This window comes from Arachis stenosperma, chromosome 3, assembly GCF_014773155.1.
Source record: "Arachis stenosperma cultivar V10309 chromosome 3, arast.V10309.gnm1.PFL2, whole genome shotgun sequence".
In the NCBI taxonomy this organism is placed as follows: domain Eukaryota; kingdom Viridiplantae; phylum Streptophyta; class Magnoliopsida; order Fabales; family Fabaceae; genus Arachis; species Arachis stenosperma.
Window position 1 is genome coordinate 172614599 of NC_080379.1, and position 6000 is coordinate 172620598.

Here is a 6000-nt window from a genome sequence, read left to right on the forward strand (position 1 = left end):
TCCACACCATTTGCATCTAGACAGGTCTTGGTCGGAGCCTTGATATAGCATGCAGTCATTTGGACATGCATCTATCTTCTTGTACTCAATACCAAGCTTCCATATGATCCTCTTGGCATCGTGTAAGGTCTTTGAAATCTTTGCATGCTGAAAGGCGTTCCCTAATATCTCTAGAATCAAACCGAAAGCCTTGTCACTCACTCTGCACATGCACTTTATATGGTACAGTCTCACCAAAAAAGACAGCTTCGAGAATCCTAAGCATCCCGGATATAGTTCCTGCTCGCCATCCTCAAGCAAGTCATGTAAGGCACGAGCCTCGCGGCTAGGTTCGTCCGACAAGTACCGCAACCCTTCCACACCGTCCCCGACATGTTCATCCATCGAGTCTTCATCATCCCCCTGCATTCCCGGGAAGTTGAATGCCTCGTGGACCATGTCACGCATTTGATCACCTGAGTTACGAGTGGGTTCTAATTCTTCTCTGCTGCTAGAGCTCTCATCTACGATCCTCTCACCGTGATATAACCAAAAGGTATAGTTAGGGGTAAAGGGTTTCATCAGAAGATGATCATACGCATCCTGTCTAGTTTGGAAAAATCAAAACCCACACAAAGGACATGAGCAATGTATCATCCCATCGGAAGATGCATTGACAAATGCGAAGTCAAAAAATTTATTCAGACCATCCCTATATTCTGCACTACCTCATGCCTTTTTAATCCAGCCCTTATCTATATCGGCTTTAATGAAATAACACAAACAAATGAATAAACAGTAAATAAGGACATGGATATAAAAAAAATGGAGCCAAAATGGACTGTGTCTGAAGAACCAATCACGGTTTATCACAATTATGAAATGGAAGATTAATATATGAGTTACACTAAACAATTTATTACAAGCTAAACCATGTAGGGAGCGACATAATAACTCAAATCGCAAACAGAAATATTTTATTCTTGCATCCAGGATAACAAATAGCACATGAAAGGTATTGGGGAGGAGGCTTACTCATTGCAAAATTCTGTGCTTTCTAAAAAAAATACCGATAGAAAGAATTGCTGGTTCCAAGTCCAAAAAATGAAAAGATAAAGAAAAGCTTCCTTAAAAAATGAGAAAGAAAGCAGGAATAAATGTTAGAATTAAAAAATAGTTATAACAAGAAATATAACTAAACAATCAAAATAGAATAGAATCTTCAAAATATCTTAAAAAACGAAAATAAAACATGATTAAAAGTTATATTAAGAAAATAATTAAATCAAAAAACGTAACTAAACAATTATAACAGATAGGGATAAGAATCTTGAAATTGTAGATATTTTATTTTAGATATGCTTCTAAGAAAGTCGTATTATAGTTTCCATATCCTGTCATCTACCGTGTAAGTGCAAATAATTGGTCCAGTGAAAAGAGTATAAAAAATAGGAATAAAAAAAGCAGAGCTATGAGTGCAATATTTTCTTTACTTAGGAAAAAAAAAAGAAAAGACGAACAAGAAAATTTAAACTTTAAAATCCGTATTATGAGAAATAACAGAAAAAAATGGCATGACTATGAATGCATGAAACCAGACCTTGTTAAAAAAAATACATAGTGCATTGAATTATTGGGTTCCCTTATTTGGATTTGAGCCATAGAATGAAGATGCTTTAACAATAATAATTAAAGTAGCAATGATAAAGTATATAATTGAGTTCGGTGGAAATTTTGACTTCATTTGCAATGAAATAAGAAATTGTATTAACCAAAAAAGAATAAAAAAGAGAAAACTTTCGTCATGCAAAGAAATTGAAATCAATTAAATAAATGTTGAATTAAATGAAACATGCAAAGTATATTATATACCCATTATTATTCATATTTGTAAAAACATTAACTTTCATCTCTTCTATACAACAATTTCTCTACCAATAATAAATACATAATCTAGCCAAGCTAGCTAGCTGCACCATGAAATTAAGTACTATTTTCTAATTTCACATAGTGGATAATACAAATGCAACTTCTATATTCTGTACTATTTTCTAACATGCATGAATGCTGCAAAACATGAAATAGGGTTAGGTTCACAATATACAAAAAGTGTAATCAATGAGCTTTCACAAAATCAATGAATCAGACACAATAAACCAAATACTCTGATAATACAGCCATATCAGGAACTAAGCAGCAAGGAGAAATTAAAAGTGTACAATGACATGTACAGGTTTCAAAGAGATTCAACTAAGCAAACAAATTTAAAGTTGTTCCATCAAAGGTATTTGGATGGATCAAAATTATCAGATCAAAATTTTGCTGAAATAAAATGTTAACCTTTTCTAGCAAAAATGGTTAAAAAAAATACCAAGGTGTAAAGCACAATTAACGGACTAGCAACACAACATATGAAAAATAAAGATACCAACGTTCAATGGTCACTTGGAAGAGTCATTCACAAAGTCCTTGTTCTTGTAAAAAATGGCTTGATTAGATATGTATTCTCTATATACACTTCATCCTTTATCCTTAAAGCATTACTAGAATTTTAGTCTCATTAACTCCCACCCTTCCCATTTAACGTCCCTATCAAGTAATGTATTCTTTTATAAACTTATGCTGATAACGAAACTAAAATCCAGGTCAACCCAATAATCCAAAATATACTATATTATCAATTATCCAACAATACCAAAAACCACCATAATATTAATTATAACAGTCAGATACAACTGAAACTAGGGCCAAGTTGTGGTGTTGAGCAGTAGCCAATGTTGTATATTGCTTATAACACTTTAATAGTATTATAGTTTATATCAGTCTCAATTCCTTCTCATTATTTTTCTTTTTCTTACCACAGAATGATCAATTTCACTACTCACAAAGGCTAAAGAGGAATAGTACAATAATAATAAATCAAGATCATCATATTCTTATATAACAAGAAAGTTGAAAAAAAATAACCTTGTCTGGAGTGTGCTATAGAAGCTTCTCTGCTGCAAATAATTTTGCAATTATTATCAATAGCGAAAACAAAAACACCCTTTGGCAATTTCCGTGCACAATACTTAACAATCGACACCAAACAAAGTCGCTTCCTGCACCAGAACCGGGTTTGTTGAAGAGCCTCTACATACTATCAGTTGCAGATAAATCTGCATTAAAACAACACGATTTCAGTTTCCAAAGCTCTCTATAGAGTGCTGTATAGTGGCTTTAAATTTCAAAGCTTAGAAGCAGAACATAGATGTTAGTAGCACACAAAGAGCATATTGGAGATCGACATTTTTCTTTTATAATGTCCAAAAGCCAAATGCATGTATATTTTAATCCATAGTGTGCATTATTCTCACCTTGTAGTCCTATTAATATGGTCTAGTTTAATTATGTTATCTGACCTATGTATAAAACAAGTAACATTCTCAACACAAGTTTTCTTTAGTTGGAAGAATTGAATCGAAACCTTGGTTAGGTGATCATCTCGAGAGATTTTAGCTTGGTAAATTATGGTATTGTTAGGGGCAGCCGGGATTGTTTAAGGCTTGTTTAATGTTCATGACTCATCTGAGAAGAAAAATTAATTTAAAGGGTTAACTGGTAAATTAAAAGTAGAGATCACGTGTAGAAGAGATCGAAAAAGAGTAAATGATGACAACCATTTGGGCTCTATTTATTAGGATTCATCCAAAAACTTGTAACTAGATCAGTTTAAGAGTCTTCACTTTAAAAGAATCACCGTTGCGGAGGCGGTTCAGTATGGGTTTAGAGTCAAATGTTGTCTTCTTTTAACTCGTACTAAAGCCTGCTTGATTCATTTCAACTCACATGATTGCCCTTCAAAGTCTACTAATTAAGGCCGGTTTAAGAGAGAAGAGAAAGATGGATGAACGATCATAAGAAAAATGGGAGGAACAAAAAAAAATGAACAGTCAATTGAGAATCACAGTATCTTTAAAGATTAATTCAATTGAATGAGAACAGCATACTCTTTAGATCACTCGAACCAGTCAACCTTATTTCTCAGCTCCACACTCATCAGACTATGCAAAAGGTACTCGAGCTATTTACAACATAAGAGGGTGACTCAAGGGAAGAGATAGACGAGATTAATTCTCTATAATCTAGTCTCATTAATTAAGAAAAACAAAATAATAGAGCAATTCGTTCTTGCTGATCAAACACAGATGTACTACACTCTAATCAGCATTGTCTCTTAAAAGATAGAATTGCAATATGATAATTAATCTAACTCAATTAGCTATCTTGCCAATCAACACTCACGTGTTCAATTGGTTAAAATTATGACAGAAGCAGAATAATGATTAGCCAGCTGAGCTTGGTCACATGGGACCAAGTCACATGAATCAAATTTCTAACCCTAAACAGCAGCAGTTAACCCCAATTAATAGAAGATATGGACAAATTCTTGTTCAAAATTCCAAACCAAGAGCAAAAACACGAAGGAAAGCTCAAAGTGTTAGAACTAACCAGTGATAGGGAGAGGCCGTGATAGTTCAGAATGGCGAACGGTGGAGGGTGGACTCAATAGTTTCGTGCACGACCAAGGTGATGGGGGACTTCGACGCCGGTGGGAGAAGCGTGTATGGGAGCTGCACGACTTCACAACCCAAACAGAGGTGCAGGGTGTTGCAGATCTTAGGGATTTCGCACACCCTGGACGAGGGAGTATGAGTTTCCAGAACTGTGGATGAAGCAAAGGATCGACGGCGGCTAGAGGACGATGGATGGACAGCAGTGGCGCAATGGAGCAGCGATGACAGTGTTCGCGCGCTTCCAAGAACTCTTCGCGGGGTTCTGCAAAATTTGGGGAGGAATCAATTAGAATTTATAGGATAAATTAAAAGGGGGTAAAACAGAATTTGAGTTAATAGATCCTTACCTAACGGTGTTTCACTAAGTAATCGCCGCTGTTGTGAAGGCAATCGAAGAGATCCTTCTTCCGCACCCTTGCTTTGCGTTGGCAAGGTGAAACACCGCCAATTCTTTGCCGCTATGCTCCGTTTCAGGCCTGGCGGCGTTTTGTGATGCGATCGCCGCTGATGTTGCAGAATGGCGAGAGAGTCCTGCTTGCGCAACATGTTTTGCAGCGGCGAGGTGTGAGGTCCCTAATTCTGCGTCGCTATGCTCCGTGCCTGGTGTAATACTTCATCACGTAATTGATACTCAAAATTCACATTGGTCAAAAGTCGTTACATTATTGCAGGTAAACTTCAACAAACGTGTCATATATTTTTTCTTTATGTTCTGTAAAATTTCACAAATTAGTCAGTTAGACAGAAGAACTGAAAACATAGATGATTTAAGGTTATGTAGATTTGATTCAAAGCTATCAGATTTTTATCTTCTAAGTTGAAAAGATAGTACTAGTAGCGAAGCAGAAAGCATATATCTACCAGTTACTATATATAAATATGATCAACATATGCATTCTTAAAGCCATTCTTAAAGCCATCAGCATTAATTAAATGGTTTCAAAGCAACAACTTCGAAACATATATATGCAGTTCAGCAACAACGTGAACCACATTTGATATCAAAGTTTGCATGGTATTTAATATTGATAATGCTTCCTTTATTATTAGATTTTGAAAAAGATACGTTCGTATTTTTAAATATGTGCTATTTAAATGCGATTAATTTTAAAATAAAAAAGATAATTTTAGATTAGTATTTATAATATAAATTTTAGAATATCAATTTATAAAAATGATCTATTTGTAATTATAATTTAAATGAGACAAATTTATTATACAAAAGATCTAAATGATACTTAGTATGTTGTTATTAACACTATTTTAAAAAATTTGTTTAATATATACGATGATTTAGATAACATGACATAAATGAAAAAATTTAAAAATAATTCTCAAATAATAAGTGTTATGTTTTATTAATTTATAAGTGTTAAAGATGATGTTAATTGGATTAGGAATGATATACTTAGGATAACAATTAATATATGTATCTTAGATAATTAATCAATAAAAGAAGAGTCTT